Source organism: Podarcis vaucheri (assembly GCF_965113315.1).
Source record: "Podarcis vaucheri genome assembly, chromosome: 3".
NCBI lineage: Eukaryota > Metazoa > Chordata > Lepidosauria > Squamata > Lacertidae > Podarcis > Podarcis vaucheri.
Window position 1 is genome coordinate 113,992,843 of NC_138761.1, and position 18,869 is coordinate 114,011,711.

An 18,869-nucleotide genomic window follows, 5' to 3' on the forward strand; every position below is an offset into this window, starting at 1 on the left:
CATCTTTGAGTGAATTGGAGAATTTCAGATTTTTGCTGAAGTTGTGACCCCGGGGCTTAGAAATTTTTTTTTCACAGGTTAAGTTGTCGAGGGCTGATTTCATGTCCTATGATAAAAAGCCTTCTGTTTCCACCGCCAAACCTTTCAGGGGAGAATTTGCAACAGTTTAGCACCATTTTTGAGTGAATTGGAGAATTTCAGATTTTTGCTGAAGTTGTGACCCCGGGGCTTAGAAATTTTTTTTTTCACAGGTTAAGTTGTCGAGGGCTGATTTCATGTCCTATGATAAAAAGCCTTCTGTTTCCACCGCCAAACCTTTCAGGGGAGAATTTACAACAGTTTAGCACCATTTTTGAGTGAATTGGAGAATTTCAGATTTTTGCTGAAGTTGTGACCCCGGGCTTAGAAATTTTTTTTTTCACAGGTTAAGTTGTCGAGGGTTGATTTCTTGGCCTATGATAAAAAGCCTTCTGTTTCCACCGCCAAACCTTTCAGGGGAGTATTTGCAAATGTTTGGCACCATCTTTGAGTGAATTGAAGAATTTCAGATTTTTGCTGAAGTTGTGACCCCGGGGCTTAGAAAAAAATTTTTTCACACGTTACGTCTTCAAAGGCTGATTTCATGTCCTATGATAAAAAGCCTTCTGTTTCCACCGCCAAACGTTTCAGGGGAGTATTTGCAAAACTTTGGCACCATCTTTGAGTGAATTGGAGAATTTCAGATTTTTGCTGAAGTTGTGACCCCGGGGCTTAGAAAAATTTTTTCCCACAGGTTAAGTTGTCGAGGGCTGATTTCATGTCCTATGATAAAAAGCCTTCTGTTTCCACCGCCAAACCTTTCAGGGGAGAATTTACAACAGTTTACCACCATTTTTGAGTGTATTGGAGAATTTCAGATTTTTGCTGAAGTTGTGACCCTGGGGCTTAGAAATTTTTTTTTTCACAGGTTAAGTTGTCGAGGGCTGATTTCATGTTCTATGATAAAAGGCCTTCTCTTTCCACCGCCAAACCTTTCAGGGGAGTATCTGCAAAAGTTTGGCACCATCTTTGAGTGAATTGGAGAATTTCAGATTTTTGCTGAAGTTGTGACCCCGGGGCTTAGAAAAATTTTTTTTCACAGGTTACGTCTTCGAGGGCTGATTTCATGTCCTATGATAAAAAGCCTTCTGTTTCCACCGCCAAACATTGCAGGGGAGTATTTGCAGAACTTTGGCACCATTTTTGAGTGAATTGGAGAATTTCAGATTTTTGCTGAAGTTGTGACCCCGGGGCTTAGAAATTTTTTTTTTCACAGGTTAAGTTGTCGAGTGCTGATTTCATGTCCAATGATAAACAGCCTTCTGTTTCCACCGCCAAACCTTTCAGGGGAGAATTTACAACAGTTTAGCACCATTTTTGAGTGAATTGGAGAATTTCAGATTTTTGCTGAAGTTGTGACCCCGGGCTTAGAAATTTTTTTTTTCACAGGTTAAGTTGTCGAGGGTTGATTTCTTGACCTATGATAAAAAGCCTTCTGTTTCCACCACCAAACCTTTCAGGGGAGAATTTACAACAGTTTAGCACCATTTTTGAGTGAATTGGAGAATTTCAGATTTGTGCTGAAGTTGTGACCCCGGGGCTTAGAAAAAAAAATTTTCACACGTTACGTCTTCGAAGGCTGATTTCATGTCCTATGATACAAAGCCGTCTGTTTCCACCGCCAAACCTTTCCGGGAAGAATATGCAACACGTTGGCACCATCTTTGAGTGAATTGGAGAATTTCAGATTTTTGCTGAAGTTGTGACCCTGGGGCTTAGAAATTTTTTTTTTCCACAGGTTAAGTTGTCGAGGGCTGATTTCATGTCCTATGATAAAAAGCCTTCTGTTTCCACCGCCAAACCTTTCAGGGGAGAATTTACAACAGTTTAGCACCATTTTTGAGTGAATTCGAGAATTTCAGATTTTTGCTGAAATTGTGACCCCGGGGCTTAGAAATTTTTTTTTTCACAGGTTAAGTTGTCGAGGGCTGATTTCATGTCCTATGATAAAAAGCCTTCTGTTTCCACCGCCAAACCTTTCAGGGGAGTATTTGCAACACGTTGGCACCATCTTTGAGTGAATTGGAGAATTTCAGATTTTTGCTGAAGTTGTGACCCCGGGGCTTAGAAAAATTTTTTCCCACAGGTTAAGTTGTCGAGGGCTGATTTCATGTCCTATGATAAAAAGCCTTCTGTTTCCACCGCCAAACCTTTCAGGGGAGAATTTACAACAGTTTACCACCATTTTTGAGTGAATTGGAGAATTTCAGATTTTTGCTGAAGTTGTGACCCCGGGGCTTAGAAATTTTTTTTTGCACAGGTTAAGTTGTCGAGGGCCGATTTCATGTCCTATGATAAAAAGCCGTCTGTTTCCACCGCCAAACCTTTCAGGGGAGTATTTGCAACACGTTGGCACCATCTTTGAGGGATTTGGAGAATTTCAGATTTTTGCTGAAGTTGTGACCCCGGGGCTTAGAAATTTTTTTTTTTCACAGGTTAAGTTGTCGAGGGCTGATTTCATGTCCTATGATAAAAAGCCTTCTGTTTCCACCGCCAAACCTTTCAGGGGTGAATTTACAACAGTTTACCACCATTTTTGAGTGAATTGGAGAATTTCAGATTTTTGCTGAAGTTGTGACCCCGGGGCTTAGAAATTTTTTTTCCCCCAGGTTAAGTTGTTGAGGGCCGATTTCATGTCCTATGATAAAAAGCCTTCTGTTTCCACCGCCAAACCTTTCAGGGGTGCATTTAGAAGAGTTTAGCACCATTTTTGAGTGAATTGGAGAATTTCAGATTTTTCCTGAAATTGTGACCCCGGGGCTTAGAAATTTTTTTTTTCACAGGTTAAGTTGTCGAGGGTTGATTTCCTGTCCTATGATAAAAAGCCGTCTGTTTCCACCGCCAAACCTTTCCGGGAAGAATTTGCAACACGTTGGCACCATCTTTGAGTGAATTGGAGAATTTCAGATTTTTGCTGAAGTTGTGACCCCGGGGCTTAGAATTTTTTTTTTTCACAGGTTAAGTTGTTGAGGGCTGATTTCATGTCCTATGATAAAAAGCCGTCTGTTTCCACCCCCAAAACTTTCCGGGAAGAATTTGCAACAGTTTAGCACCATTTTTGAGTGAATTGGAGAATTTCAGATTTTTGCTGAAAATGTGACCCCGGGGCTTAGAATTTTTTTCCCCCACAGGTTAAGTTGTTGAGGGCTGATTTCATGTCCTATGATTAAAAGCCTTCTGTTTCCACCGCCAAACCTTTCAGGGGAGTATTTGCAAAACTTTGGCACCATCTTTGAGTGAATTGGAGAATTTCAGATTTTTGCTGAAGTTGTGACCCCGGGGCTTAGAAATTTTTTTTTCCACAGGTTAAGTTGTCGTGGGTTGATTTCTTGGCCTATGCTAAAAAGCCTTCTGTTTCCACCGCCAAACCTTTCAGGGGTGAATTTACAACAGTTTAGCACCATCTTTGAGTGAATTGGAGAATTTCAGATTTTTGCTGAAGTTGTGACCCCGGGGCTTAGAATTTTTTTTTTCACAGGTTAAGTTGTCGAGGGCTGATTTCATGTTCTATGATAAAAGGCCTTCTCTTTCCACCGCCAAACCTTTCAGGGGAGTATCTGCAAAAGTTTGGCACCATCTTTGAGTGAATTGGAGAATTTCAGATTTTTGCTGAAGTTGTGACCCCGGGGCTTAGAAAAATTTTTTTTCACAGGTTACGTCTTCGAGGGCTGATTACATGTCCTATGATAAAAAGCCTTCTGTTTCCACCGCCAAACATTGCAGGGGAGTATTTGCAGAACTTTGGCACCATTTTTGAGTGAATTGGAGAATTTCAGATTTTTGCTGAAGTTGTGACCCCGGGGCTTAGAAATTTTTTTTTTCACAGGTTAAGTTGTCGAGTGCTGATTTCATGTCCAATGATAAACAGCCTTCTGTTTCCACCGCCAAACCTTTCAGGGGAGAATTTACAACAGTTTAGCACCATTTTTGAGTGAATTGGAGAATTTCAGATTTTTGCTGAAGTTGTGACCCCGGGCTTAGAAATTTTTTTTTTCACAGGTTAAGTTGTCGAGGGTTGATTTCTTGACCTATGATAAAAAGCCTTCTGTTTCCACCGCCAAACCTTTCAGGGGAGAATTTACAACAGTTTAGCACCATTTTTGAGTGAATTGGAGAATTTCAGATTTGTGCTGAAGTTGTGACCCCGGGGCTTAGAAAAAAAAATTTTCACACGTTACGTCTTCGAAGGCTGATTTCATGTCCTATGATAAAAAGCCGTCTGTTTCCACCGCCAAACCTTTCCGGGAAGAATTTGCAACACGTTGGCACCATCTTTGAGTGAATTGGAGAATTTCAGATTTTTGCTGAAGTTGTGACCCTGGGGCTTAGAAATTTTTTTTTCCCACAGGTTAAGTTGTCGAGGGCTGATTTCATGTCCTATGATAAAAAGCCTTCTGTTTCCACCGCCAAACCTTTCAGGGGAGAATTTACAACAGTTTAGCACCATTTTTGAGTGAATTCGAGAATTTCAGATTTTTGCTGAAATTGTGACCCCGGGGCTTAGAAATTTTTTTTTTCACAGGTTAAGTTGTCGAGGGCTGATTTCATGTCCTATGATAAAAAGCCTTCTGTTTCCACCGCCAAACCTTTCAGGGGAGTATTTGCAACACGTTGGCACCATCTTTGAGTGAATTGGAGAATTTCAGATTTTTGCTGAAGTTGTGACCCCGGGGCTTAGAAAAAATTTTTCCCACAGGTTAAGTTGTCGAGGGCTGATTTCATGTCCTATGATAAAAAGCCTTCTGTTTCCACCGCCAAACCTTTCAGGGGAGAATTTACAACAGTTTACCACCATTTTTGAGTGAATTGGAGAATTTCAGATTTTTGCTGAAGTTGTGACCCCGGGGCTTAGAAATTTTTTTTTGCACAGGTTAAGTTGTCGAGGGCCGATTTCATGTCCTATGATAAAAAGCCGTCTGTTTCCACCGCCAAACCTTTCAGGGGAGTATTTGCAACACGTTGGCACCATCTTTGAGGGATTTGGAGAATTTCAGATTTTTGCTGAAGTTGTGACCCCGGGGCTTAGAAATTTTTTTTTTTCACAGGTTAAGTTGTCGAGGGCTGATTTCATGTCCTATGATAAAAAGCCTTCTGTTTCCACCGCCAAACCTTTCAGGGGTGAATTTACAACAGTTTACCACCATTTTTGAGTGAATTGGAGAATTTCAGATTTTTGCTGAAGTTGTGACCCCGGGGCTTAGAAATTTTTTTTCCCCCAGGTTAAGTTGTTGAGGGCCGATTTCATGTCCTATGATAAAAAGCCTTCTGTTTCCACCGCCAAACCTTTCAGGGGTGCATTTAGAAGAGTTTAGCACCATTTTTGAGTGAATTGGAGAATTTCAGATTTTTCCTGAAATTGTGACCCCGGGGCTTAGAAATTTTTTTTTTCACAGGTTAAGTTGTCGAGGGTTGATTTCCTGTCCTATGATAAAAAGCCGTCTGTTTCCACCGCCAAACCTTTCCGGGAAGAATTTGCAACACGTTGGCACCATCTTTGAGTGAATTGGAGAATTTCAGATTTTTGCTGAAGTTGTGACCCCGGGGCTTAGAAATTTTTTTTTTCACAGGTTAAGTTGTTGAGGGCTGATTTCATGTCCTATGATAAAAAGCCGTCTGTTTCCACCCCCAAAACTTTCCGGGAAGAATTTGCAACAGTTTAGCACCATTTTTGAGTGAATTGGAGAATTTCAGATTTTTGCTGAAAATGTGACCCCGGGGCTTAGAATTTTTTTCCCCCACAGGTTAAGTTGTTGAGGGCTGATTTCATGTCCTATGATTAAAAGCCTTCTGTTTCCACCGCCAAACCTTTCAGGGGAGTATTTGCAAAACTTTGGCACCATCTTTGAGTGAATTGGAGAATTTCAGATTTTTGCTGAAGTTGTGACCCCGGGGCTTAGAAATTTTTTTTTCCACAGGTTAAGTTGTCGTGGGTTGATTTCTTGGCCTATGCTAAAAAGCCTTCTGTTTCCACCGCCAAACCTTTCAGGGGTGAATTTACAACAGTTTAGCACCATCTTTGAGTGAATTGGAGAATTTCAGATTTTTCCTGAAGTTGTGACCCCGGGGCTTAGAATTTTTTTTTCCCACAGGTTAAGTTGTCGAGGGCTGATTTCATGTCCTATGATAAAAAGCCTTCTGTTTCCACCGCCAAACCTTTCAGGGGTGAATTTACAACAGTTTACCACCATTTTTGAGTGAATTGGAGAATTTCAGATTTTTGCTGAAGTTGTGACCCCGGGGCTTAGAAATTTTTTTTCCCCCAGGTTAAGTTGTTGAGGGCCGATTTCATGTCCTATGATAAAAAGCCTTCTGTTTCCACCGCCAAACCTTTCAGGGGTGAATTTAGAAGAGTTTAGCACCATTTTTGAGTGAATTGGAGAATTTCAGATTTTTCCTGAAATTGTGACCCCGGGGCTTAGAAATTTTTTTTCCACAGGTTAAGTTGTCGAGGGTTGATTTCATGTCCTATGATAAAAAGCCTTCTGTTTCCACCGCCAAAGCTTTCAGGGGAGAATTTACAACAGTTTAGCACCATTTTTGAGTGAATTGGAGAATTTCAGATTTTTCCTGAAATTGTGACCCGGGGGCTTAGAATTTTTTTTCCCCACAGGTTAAGTTGTCGAGGGCTGATTTCATGTCCTATGATAAAAAGCCGTCTGTTTCCACCGCCAAACCTTTCCGGGAAGAATTTGCAACACGTTGGCACCATCTTTGAGTGAATTGGAGAATTTCAGATTTTTGCTGAAGTTGTGACCCTGGGGCTTAGAATTTTTTTTTTCACAGGTTAAGTTGTCGAGGGTTGATTTCTTGACCTATGATAAAAAGCCTTCTGTTTCCACCGCCAAACCTTTCAAGGGAGAATTTACAACAGTTTATCACCATTTTTGAGTGAATTGGAGAATTTCAGATTTTTGCTGAAGTTGTGACCCCGGGGCTTAGAAATTTTTTTTTCCACAGGTTAAGTTGTTGAGGGCTGATTTCATGTCCTATGATAAAAAGCCGTCTGTTTCCACCCCCAAACCTTTCCGGGAAGAATTTGCAACAGTTTAGCACCATTTTTGAGTGAATTGGAGAATTTCAGATTTTTGCTGAAAATGTGACCCCGGGGCTTAGAATTTTTTTCCCCCACAGGTTAAGTTGTTGAGGGCTGATTTCATGTCCTATGATAAAAAGCCTTCTGTTTCCACCGCCAAACCTTTCAGGGGAGTATTTGCAAAACTTTGGCACCATCTTTGAGTGAATTGGAGAATTTCAGATTGTTGCTGAAATTGTGACCCTGGGGCTTAGAAATTTTTTTTTTCACAGGTTAAGTTGTCGAGGGTTGATTTCTTGACCTATGATAAAAAGCCTTCTGTTTCCACCGCCAAACCTTTCAGGGGAGAATTTACAACAGTTTAGCACCATTTTTGAGTGAATTGGAGAATTTCAGATTTGTGCTGAAGTTGTGACCCCGGGGCTTAGAAAAAATTTTTTTCACACGTTACGTCTTCGAAGGCTGATTTCATGTCCTATGATAAAAAGCCGTCTGTTTCCACCGCCAAACCTTTCCGGGAAGAATTTGCAACACGTTGGCACCATCTTTGAGTGAATTGGAGAATTTCAGATTTTTGCTGAAGTTGTGACCCTGGGGCTTAGAAATTTTTTTTTTCACAGGTTAAGTTGTCGAGGGTTGATTTCATGTCCTATGATAAAAAGCCTTCTGTTTCCACCGCCAAACCTTTCAGGGGAGAATTTGCAACAGTTTAGCACCATCTTTGAGTGAATTGGAGAATTTCAGATTTTTACTGAAGTTGTGGCCCCGGGGCTTCGAAAATTTTTTTTTCACACGTTACGTCTTCGAAGGCTGATTTCATGTCCTATGATAAAAAGCCTTCTGTTTCCACCGCCAAACCTTTCTGGGAAGAATTTGCAACAGTTTACCACCATTTTTGAGTGAATTGGAGAATTTCAGATTTTTGCTGAAGTTGTGACCCCGGGGCTTAGAAATTTTTTTCCCCCAGGTTAAGTTGTTGAGGGCCGATTTCATGTCCTATGATAAAAAGCCTTCTGTTTCCACCGCCAAACCTTTCAGGGGTGAATTTAGAAGAGTTTAGCACCATTTTTGAGTGAATTGGAGAATCTCAGATTTTTCCTGAAATTGTGACCCCGGGGCTTAGAAATTTTTTTTTTCACAGGTTAAGTTGTCGAGGGTTGATTTCATGTCCTATGATAAAAAGCCGTCTGTTTCCACCGCCAAACCTTTCCGGGAAGAATTTGCAACACGTTGGCACCATCTTTGAGTGAATTGGAGAATTTCAGATTTTTGCTGAAGTTGTGACCCTGGGGCTTAGAATTTTTTTTTTCACAGGTTAAGTTGTCGAGGGTTGATTTCTTGACCTATGATAAAAAGCCTTCTGTTTCCACCGCCAAACCTTTCAAGGGAGAATTTACAACAGTTTATCACCATTTTTGAGTGAATTGGAGAATTTCAGATTTTTGCTGAAGTTGTGACCCCGGGGCTTTGAAATTTTTTTTTTCACAGGTTAAGTTGTTGAGGGCTGATTTCATGTCCTATGATAAAAAGCCGTCTGTTTCCACCCCCAAACCTTTCCGGGAAGAATTTGCAACAGTTTAGCACCATTTTTGAGTGAATTGGAGAATTTCAGATTTTTGCTGAAGTTGTGACCCCGGGCTTAGAAATTTTTTTTTTCACAGGTTAAGTTGTCGAGGGTTGATTTCTTGACCTATGATAAAAAGCCTTCTGTTTCCACCGCCAAACCTTTCAAGGGAGAATTTACAACAGTTTATCACCATTTTTGAGTGAATTGGAGAATTTCAGATTTTTGCTGAAGTTGTGACCCCGGGGCTTAGAAATTTTTTCCCCACAGGTTAAGTTGTCGAGGGCTGATTTCATGTCCTATGATAAACAGCCTTCTGTTTCCACCGCCAAACCTTTCAGGGGAGAATTTACAACAGTTTAGCACCATTTTTGAGTGAATTGGAGAATTTCAGATTTTTGCTGAAGTTGTGACCCCGGGCTTAGAAATTTTTTTTTTCACAGGTTAAGTTGTCGAGGGTTGATTTCTTGACCTATGATAAAAAGCCTTCTGTTTCCACCACCAAACCTTTCAGGGGAGAATTTACAACAGTTTAGCACCATTTTTGAGTGAATTGGAGAATTTCAGATTTGTGCTGAAGTTGTGACCCCGGGGCTTAGAAAAAAAAATTTTCACACGTTACGTCTTCGAAGGCTGATTTCATGTCCTATGATACAAAGCCGTCTGTTTCCACCGCCAAACCTTTCCGGGAAGAATATGCAACACGTTGGCACCATCTTTGAGTGAATTGGAGAATTTCAGATTTTTGCTGAAGTTGTGACCCTGGGGCTTAGAAATTTTTTTTTTCCACAGGTTAAGTTGTCGAGGGCTGATTTCATGTCCTATGATAAAAAGCCTTCTGTTTCCACCGCCAAACCTTTCAGGGGAGAATTTACAACAGTTTAGCACCATTTTTGAGTGAATTCGAGAATTTCAGATTTTTGCTGAAATTGTGACCCCGGGGCTTAGAAATTTTTTTTTTCACAGGTTAAGTTGTCGAGGGCTGATTTCATGTCCTATGATAAAAAGCCTTCTGTTTCCACCGCCAAACCTTTCAGGGGAGTATTTGCAACACGTTGGCACCATCTTTGAGTGAATTGGAGAATTTCAGATTTTTGCTGAAGTTGTGACCCCGGGGCTTAGAAAAATTTTTTCCCACAGGTTAAGTTGTCGAGGGCTGATTTCATGTCCTATGATAAAAAGCCTTCTGTTTCCACCGCCAAACCTTTCAGGGGAGAATTTACAACAGTTTACCACCATTTTTGAGTGAATTGGAGAATTTCAGATTTTTGCTGAAGTTGTGACCCCGGGGCTTAGAAATTTTTTTTTGCACAGGTTAAGTTGTCGAGGGCCGATTTCATGTCCTATGATAAAAAGCCGTCTGTTTCCACCGCCAAACCTTTCAGGGGAGTATTTGCAACACGTTGGCACCATCTTTGAGGGATTTGGAGAATTTCAGATTTTTGCTGAAGTTGTGACCCCGGGGCTTAGAAATTTTTTTTTTTCACAGGTTAAGTTGTCGAGGGCTGATTTCATGTCCTATGATAAAAAGCCTTCTGTTTCCACCGCCAAACCTTTCAGGGGTGAATTTACAACAGTTTACCACCATTTTTGAGTGAATTGGAGAATTTCAGATTTTTGCTGAAGTTGTGACCCCGGGGCTTAGAAATTTTTTTTCCCCCAGGTTAAGTTGTTGAGGGCCGATTTCATGTCCTATGATAAAAAGCCTTCTGTTTCCACCGCCAAACCTTTCAGGGGTGCATTTAGAAGAGTTTAGCACCATTTTTGAGTGAATTGGAGAATTTCAGATTTTTCCTGAAATTGTGACCCCGGGGCTTAGAAATTTTTTTTTTCACAGGTTAAGTTGTCGAGGGTTGATTTCCTGTCCTATGATAAAAAGCCGTCTGTTTCCACCGCCAAACCTTTCCGGGAAGAATTTGCAACACGTTGGCACCATCTTTGAGTGAATTGGAGAATTTCAGATTTTTGCTGAAGTTGTGACCCCGGGGCTTAGAATTTTTTTTTTTCACAGGTTAAGTTGTTGAGGGCTGATTTCATGTCCTATGATAAAAAGCCGTCTGTTTCCACCCCCAAAACTTTCCGGGAAGAATTTGCAACAGTTTAGCACCATTTTTGAGTGAATTGGAGAATTTCAGATTTTTGCTGAAAATGTGACCCCGGGGCTTAGAATTTTTTTCCCCCACAGGTTAAGTTGTTGAGGGCTGATTTCATGTCCTATGATTAAAAGCCTTCTGTTTCCACCGCCAAACCTTTCAGGGGAGTATTTGCAAAACTTTGGCACCATCTTTGAGTGAATTGGAGAATTTCAGATTTTTGCTGAAGTTGTGACCCCGGGGCTTAGAAATTTTTTTTTCCACAGGTTAAGTTGTCGTGGGTTGATTTCTTGGCCTATGCTAAAAAGCCTTCTGTTTCCACCGCCAAACCTTTCAGGGGTGAATTTACAACAGTTTAGCACCATCTTTGAGTGAATTGGAGAATTTCAGATTTTTGCTGAAGTTGTGACCCCGGGGCTTAGAATTTTTTTTTTCACAGGTTAAGTTGTCGAGGGCTGATTTCATGTTCTATGATAAAAGGCCTTCTCTTTCCACCGCCAAACCTTTCAGGGGAGTATCTGCAAAAGTTTGGCACCATCTTTGAGTGAATTGGAGAATTTCAGATTTTTGCTGAAGTTGTGACCCCGGGGCTTAGAAAAATTTTTTTTCACAGGTTACGTCTTCGAGGGCTGATTACATGTCCTATGATAAAAAGCCTTCTGTTTCCACCGCCAAACATTGCAGGGGAGTATTTGCAGAACTTTGGCACCATTTTTGAGTGAATTGGAGAATTTCAGATTTTTGCTGAAGTTGTGACCCCGGGGCTTAGAAATTTTTTTTTTCACAGGTTAAGTTGTCGAGTGCTGATTTCATGTCCAATGATAAACAGCCTTCTGTTTCCACCGCCAAACCTTTCAGGGGAGAATTTACAACAGTTTAGCACCATTTTTGAGTGAATTGGAGAATTTCAGATTTTTGCTGAAGTTGTGACCCCGGGCTTAGAAATTTTTTTTTTCACAGGTTAAGTTGTCGAGGGTTGATTTCTTGACCTATGATAAAAAGCCTTCTGTTTCCACCGCCAAACCTTTCAGGGGAGAATTTACAACAGTTTAGCACCATTTTTGAGTGAATTGGAGAATTTCAGATTTGTGCTGAAGTTGTGACCCCGGGGCTTAGAAAAAAAAATTTTCACACGTTACGTCTTCGAAGGCTGATTTCATGTCCTATGATAAAAAGCCGTCTGTTTCCACCGCCAAACCTTTCCGGGAAGAATTTGCAACACGTTGGCACCATCTTTGAGTGAATTGGAGAATTTCAGATTTTTGCTGAAGTTGTGACCCTGGGGCTTAGAAATTTTTTTTTCCCACAGGTTAAGTTGTCGAGGGCTGATTTCATGTCCTATGATAAAAAGCCTTCTGTTTCCACCGCCAAACCTTTCAGGGGAGAATTTACAACAGTTTAGCACCATTTTTGAGTGAATTCGAGAATTTCAGATTTTTGCTGAAATTGTGACCCCGGGGCTTAGAAATTTTTTTTTTCACAGGTTAAGTTGTCGAGGGCTGATTTCATGTCCTATGATAAAAAGCCTTCTGTTTCCACCGCCAAACCTTTCAGGGGAGTATTTGCAACACGTTGGCACCATCTTTGAGTGAATTGGAGAATTTCAGATTTTTGCTGAAGTTGTGACCCCGGGGCTTAGAAAAAATTTTTCCCACAGGTTAAGTTGTCGAGGGCTGATTTCATGTCCTATGATAAAAAGCCTTCTGTTTCCACCGCCAAACCTTTCAGGGGAGAATTTACAACAGTTTACCACCATTTTTGAGTGAATTGGAGAATTTCAGATTTTTGCTGAAGTTGTGACCCCGGGGCTTAGAAATTTTTTTTTGCACAGGTTAAGTTGTCGAGGGCCGATTTCATGTCCTATGATAAAAAGCCGTCTGTTTCCACCGCCAAACCTTTCAGGGGAGTATTTGCAACACGTTGGCACCATCTTTGAGGGATTTGGAGAATTTCAGATTTTTGCTGAAGTTGTGACCCCGGGGCTTAGAATTTTTTTTTTTTCACAGGTTAAGTTGTCGAGGGCTGATTTCATGTCCTATGATAAAAAGCCTTCTGTTTCCACCGCCAAACCTTTCAGGGGTGAATTTACAACAGTTTACCACCATTTTTGAGTGAATTGGAGAATTTCAGATTTTTGCTGAAGTTGTGACCCCGGGGCTTAGAAATTTTTTTTCCCCCAGGTTAAGTTGTTGAGGGCCGATTTCATGTCCTATGATAAAAAGCCTTCTGTTTCCACCGCCAAACCTTTCAGGGGTGCATTTAGAAGAGTTTAGCACCATTTTTGAGTGAATTGGAGAATTTCAGATTTTTCCTGAAATTGTGACCCCGGGGCTTAGAAATTTTTTTTTTCACAGGTTAAGTTGTCGAGGGTTGATTTCCTGTCCTATGATAAAAAGCCGTCTGTTTCCACCGCCAAACCTTTCCGGGAAGAATTTGCAACACGTTGGCACCATCTTTGAGTGAATTGGAGAATTTCAGATTTTTGCTGAAGTTGTGACCCCGGGGCTTAGAAATTTTTTTTTTCACAGGTTAAGTTGTTGAGGGCTGATTTCATGTCCTATGATAAAAAGCCGTCTGTTTCCACCCCCAAAACTTTCCGGGAAGAATTTGCAACAGTTTAGCACCATTTTTGAGTGAATTGGAGAATTTCAGATTTTTGCTGAAAATGTGACCCCGGGGCTTAGAATTTTTTTCCCCCACAGGTTAAGTTGTTGAGGGCTGATTTCATGTCCTATGATTAAAAGCCTTCTGTTTCCACCGCCAAACCTTTCAGGGGAGTATTTGCAAAACTTTGGCACCATCTTTGAGTGAATTGGAGAATTTCAGATTTTTGCTGAAGTTGTGACCCCGGGGCTTAGAAATTTTTTTTTCCACAGGTTAAGTTGTCGTGGGTTGATTTCTTGGCCTATGCTAAAAAGCCTTCTGTTTCCACCGCCAAACCTTTCAGGGGTGAATTTACAACAGTTTAGCACCATCTTTGAGTGAATTGGAGAATTTCAGATTTTTGCTGAAGTTGTGACCCCGGGGCTTAGAATTTTTTTTTCCCACAGGTTAAGTTGTCGAGGGCTGATTTCATGTCCTATGATAAAAAGCCTTCTGTTTCCACCGCCAAACCTTTCAGGGGTGAATTTACAACAGTTTACCACCATTTTTGAGTGAATTGGAGAATTTCAGATTTTTGCTGAAGTTGTGACCCCGGGGCTTAGAAATTTTTTTTCCCCCAGGTTAAGTTGTTGAGGGCCGATTTCATGTCCTATGATAAAAAGCCTTCTGTTTCCACCGCCAAACCTTTCAGGGGTGAATTTAGAAGAGTTTAGCACCATTTTTGAGTGAATTGGAGAATTTCAGATTTTTCCTGAAATTGTGACCCCGGGGCTTAGAAATTTTTTTTCCACAGGTTAAGTTGTCGAGGGTTGATTTCATGTCCTATGATAAAAAGCCTTCTGTTTCCACCGCCAAAGCTTTCAGGGGAGAATTTACAACAGTTTAGCACCATTTTTGAGTGAATTGGAGAATTTCAGATTTTTCCTGAAATTGTGACCCGGGGGCTTAGAATTTTTTTTCCCCACAGGTTAAGTTGTCGAGGGCTGATTTCATGTCCTATGATAAAAAGCCGTCTGTTTCCACCGCCAAACCTTTCCGGGAAGAATTTGCAACACGTTGGCACCATCTTTGAGTGAATTGGAGAATTTCAGATTTTTGCTGAAGTTGTGACCCTGGGGCTTAGAATTTTTTTTTTCACAGGTTAAGTTGTCGAGGGTTGATTTCTTGACCTATGATAAAAAGCCTTCTGTTTCCACCGCCAAACCTTTCAAGGGAGAATTTACAACAGTTTATCACCATTTTTGAGTGAATTGGAGAATTTCAGATTTTTGCTGAAGTTGTGACCCCGGGGCTTAGAAATTTTTTTTTCCACAGGTTAAGTTGTTGAGGGCTGATTTCATGTCCTATGATAAAAAGCCGTCTGTTTCCACCCCCAAACCTTTCCGGGAAGAATTTGCAACAGTTTAGCACCATTTTTGAGTGAATTGGAGAATTTCAGATTTTTGCTGAAAATGTGACCCCGGGGCTTAGAATTTTTTTCCCCCACAGGTTAAGTTGTTGAGGGCTGATTTCATGTCCTATGATAAAAAGCCTTCTGTTTCCACCGCCAAACCTTTCAGGGGAGTATTTGCAAAACTTTGGCACCATCTTTGAGTGAATTGGAGAATTTCAGATTGTTGCTGAAATTGTGACCCTGGGGCTTAGAAATTTTTTTTTTCACAGGTTAAGTTGTCGAGGGTTGATTTCTTGACCTATGATAAAAAGCCTTCTGTTTCCACCGCCAAACCTTTCAGGGGAGAATTTACAACAGTTTAGCACCATTTTTGAGTGAATTGGAGAATTTCAGATTTGTGCTGAAGTTGTGACCCCGGGGCTTAGAAAAAATTTTTTTCACACGTTACGTCTTCGAAGGCTGATTTCATGTCCTATGATAAAAAGCCGTCTGTTTCCACCGCCAAACCTTTCCGGGAAGAATTTGCAACACGTTGGCACCATCTTTGAGTGAATTGGAGAATTTCAGATTTTTGCTGAAGTTGTGACCCTGGGGCTTAGAAATTTTTTTTTTCACAGGTTAAGTTGTCGAGGGTTGATTTCATGTCCTATGATAAAAAGCCTTCTGTTTCCACCGCCAAACCTTTCAGGGGAGAATTTGCAACAGTTTAGCACCATCTTTGAGTGAATTGGAGAATTTCAGATTTTTGCTGAAGTTGTGGCCCCGGGGCTTCGAAAATTTTTTTTTCACACGTTACGTCTTCGAAGGCTGATTTCATGTCCTATGATAAAAAGCCTTCTGTTTCCACCGCCAAACCTTTCTGGGAAGAATTTGCAACAGTTTACCACCATTTTTGAGTGAATTGGAGAATTTCAGATTTTTGCTGAAGTTGTGACCCCGGGGCTTAGAAATTTTTTTCCCCCAGGTTAAGTTGTTGAGGGCCGATTTCATGTCCTATGATAAAAAGCCTTCTGTTTCCACCGCCAAACCTTTCAGGGGTGAATTTAGAAGAGTTTAGCACCATTTTTGAGTGAATTGGAGAATCTCAGATTTTTCCTGAAATTGTGACCCCGGGGCTTAGAAATTTTTTTTTTCACAGGTTAAGTTGTCGAGGGTTGATTTCATGTCCTATGATAAAAAGCCGTCTGTTTCCACCGCCAAACCTTTCCGGGAAGAATTTGCAACACGTTGGCACCATCTTTGAGTGAATTGGAGAATTTCAGATTTTTGCTGAAGTTGTGACCCTGGGGCTTAGAATTTTTTTTTTCACAGGTTAAGTTGTCGAGGGTTGATTTCTTGACCTATGATAAAAAGCCTTCTGTTTCCACCGCCAAACCTTTCAAGGGAGAATTTACAACAGTTTATCACCATTTTTGAGTGAATTGGAGAATTTCAGATTTTTGCTGAAGTTGTGACCCCGGGGCTTTGAAATTTTTTTTTTCACAGGTTAAGTTGTTGAGGGCTGATTTCATGTCCTATGATAAAAAGCCGTCTGTTTCCACCCCCAAACCTTTCCGGGAAGAATTTGCAACAGTTTAGCACCATTTTTGAGTGAATTGGAGAATTTCAGATTTTTGCTGAAAATGTGACCCCGGGGCTTAGAATTTTTTTCCCCCACAGGTTAAGTTGTTGAGGGCTGATTTCATGTCCTATGATAAAAAGCCTTCTGTTTACACCGCCAAACCTTTCAGGGGAGTATTTGCAAAACTTTGGCACCATCTTTGAGTGAATTGGAGAATTTCAGATTTTTGCTGAAGTTGTGACCCCGGGGCTTAGAATTTTTTTCCCCCACAGGTTAAGTTGTTGAGGGCTGATTTCATGTCCTATGATAAAAAGCCTTCTGTTTCCACCGCCAAACCTTTCAGGGGAGTATTTGCAAAACTTTGGCACCATCTTTGAGTGAATTGGAGAATTTCAGATTTTTGCTGAAGTTGTGACCCCGGGGCTTAGAATTTTTTTTCCCACAGGTTAAGTTGTCGAGGGTTGATTTCTTGGCCTATGATAAAAAGCCTTCTGTTTCCACCGCCAAACCTTTCAGGGGTGAATTTACAACAGTTTATCAACATTTTTGAGTGAATTGGAGAATTTCAGATTTGTGCTGAAGTTGTGACCCCGGGGCTTAGAAAAATTTTTTTTCACACGTTACGTCTTCGAAGGCTGATTTCATGTCCTATGATAAAAAGCCTTCTGTTTCCACCGCCAAACCTTTCCGCGAAGAATTTCCAACACGTTGGCACCATCTTTGAGCGAATTGGCGAATTTCAGATTTTTGCTGAAGCTGTGACCCCGGGGCTTCGAAAAAATTTTTTTCACAGGTTAAGTTGTCGAGGGCTGATTTCATGTCGTCTGATAAAAAGCCTTCTGTTTCCACCGCCAAACCTTTCAGGGGAGTATTTGCAACACGTTGGCACCATCTTTGAGTGAATTGGAGAATTTCAGATTTTTGCTGAAGTTGTGACCCCGGGGCTTCGAAAATTTTTTTTTCACACGTTACGTCTTCGAAGGCTGATTTCATGTCCTATGATAAAAAGCCTTCTGTTTCCACCGCCAAACCTTTCAGGGGAGAATTTGCAACAATTTAGCACCATTTTTGAGTGAATTGGAGAATTTCAGATTTTTGCTGAAGTTGTGACCCCGGGGCTTAGAAATTTTTTTTTTCACAGGTTAAGTTGTCGAGGGCTGATTTCATGTCCTATGATAAAAAGCCTTCTGTTTCCACCGCCAAACGTTTCAGGGGAGAATTTGCAACAGTTTAGCACCATTTTTGAGTGAATTGGAGAATTTCAGATTTTTGCTGAAGTTGTGACCCCGGGGGCTTAGAATTTTTTTTTCCCACAGGTTAAGTTGTCGAGGGCCGATTTCATGTCCTATGATAAAAAGCCTTCTGTTTCCACCACCAAGCCTTTCAGGGGTGAATTTACAACAGTTTAGCACCATTTTTGAGTGAATTGGAGGATTTCAGATTTTTGCTGAAATTGTGACCCCGGGGCTTAGAAATTTTTTTTTTCACAGGTTAAGTTGTTGAGGGCTGATTTCATGTCCTATGATAAAAAGCCGTCTGTTTCCACCCCCAAACCTTTCCGGGAAGAATTTGCAACAGTTTAGCACCATTTTTGAGTGAATTGGAGAATTTCAGATTTTTGCTGAAAATGTGACCCCGGGGCTTAGAATTTTTTCCCCCCACAGGTTAAGTTGTTGAGGGCTGATTTCATGTCCTATGATAAAAAGCCTTCTGTTTCCACCGCCAAACCTTTCAGGGGAGTATTTGCAAAACTTTGGCACCATCTTTGAGTGAATTGGAGAATTTCAGATTTTTGCTGAAGTTGTGACCCCGGGGCTTAGAAATTTTTTTTTCCACAGGTTAAATTGTCGTGGGTTGATTTCTTGGCCTATGCTAAAAAGCCTTCTGTTTCCACCGCCAAACCTTTCAGGGGTGAATTTACAACAGTTTAGCACCATTTTTGAGTGAATTGGAGAATTTCAGATTTTTGATGAAATTGTGACCCTGGGGCTTAGAAATTTTTTTTTTTCACAGGTTAAGTTGTCGAGGGTTGATTTCTTGACCTATGATAAAAAGCCTTCTGTTTCCACCGCCAAACCTTTCAGGGGAGAATTTACAACAGTTTAGCACCATTTTTGAGTGAATTGGAGAATTTCAGATATGTGCTGAAGTTGTGACCCCGGGGCTTAGAAAAATTTTTTTTCACACGTTACGTCTTCGAAGGCTGATTTCATGTCCTATGATAAAAAGCCGTCTGTTTCCACCGCCAAACCTTTCCGGGAAGAATTTCCAACACGTTGGCACCATCTTTGAGCGAATTGGAGAATTTCAGATTTTTGCTGAAGCTGTGACCCCGGGGCTTCGAAAAATTTTTTTTCACAGGTTAAGTTGTCGAGGGCTGATTTCATGTCGTCTGATAAAAAGCCTTCTGTTTCCACCGCCAAACCTTTCAGGGGAGTATTTGCAACACGTTGGCACCATCTTTGAGTGAATTGGAGAATTTCAGATTTTTGCTGAAGTTGTGACCCCGGGGCTTCGAAATTTTTTTTTTCACACGTTACGTC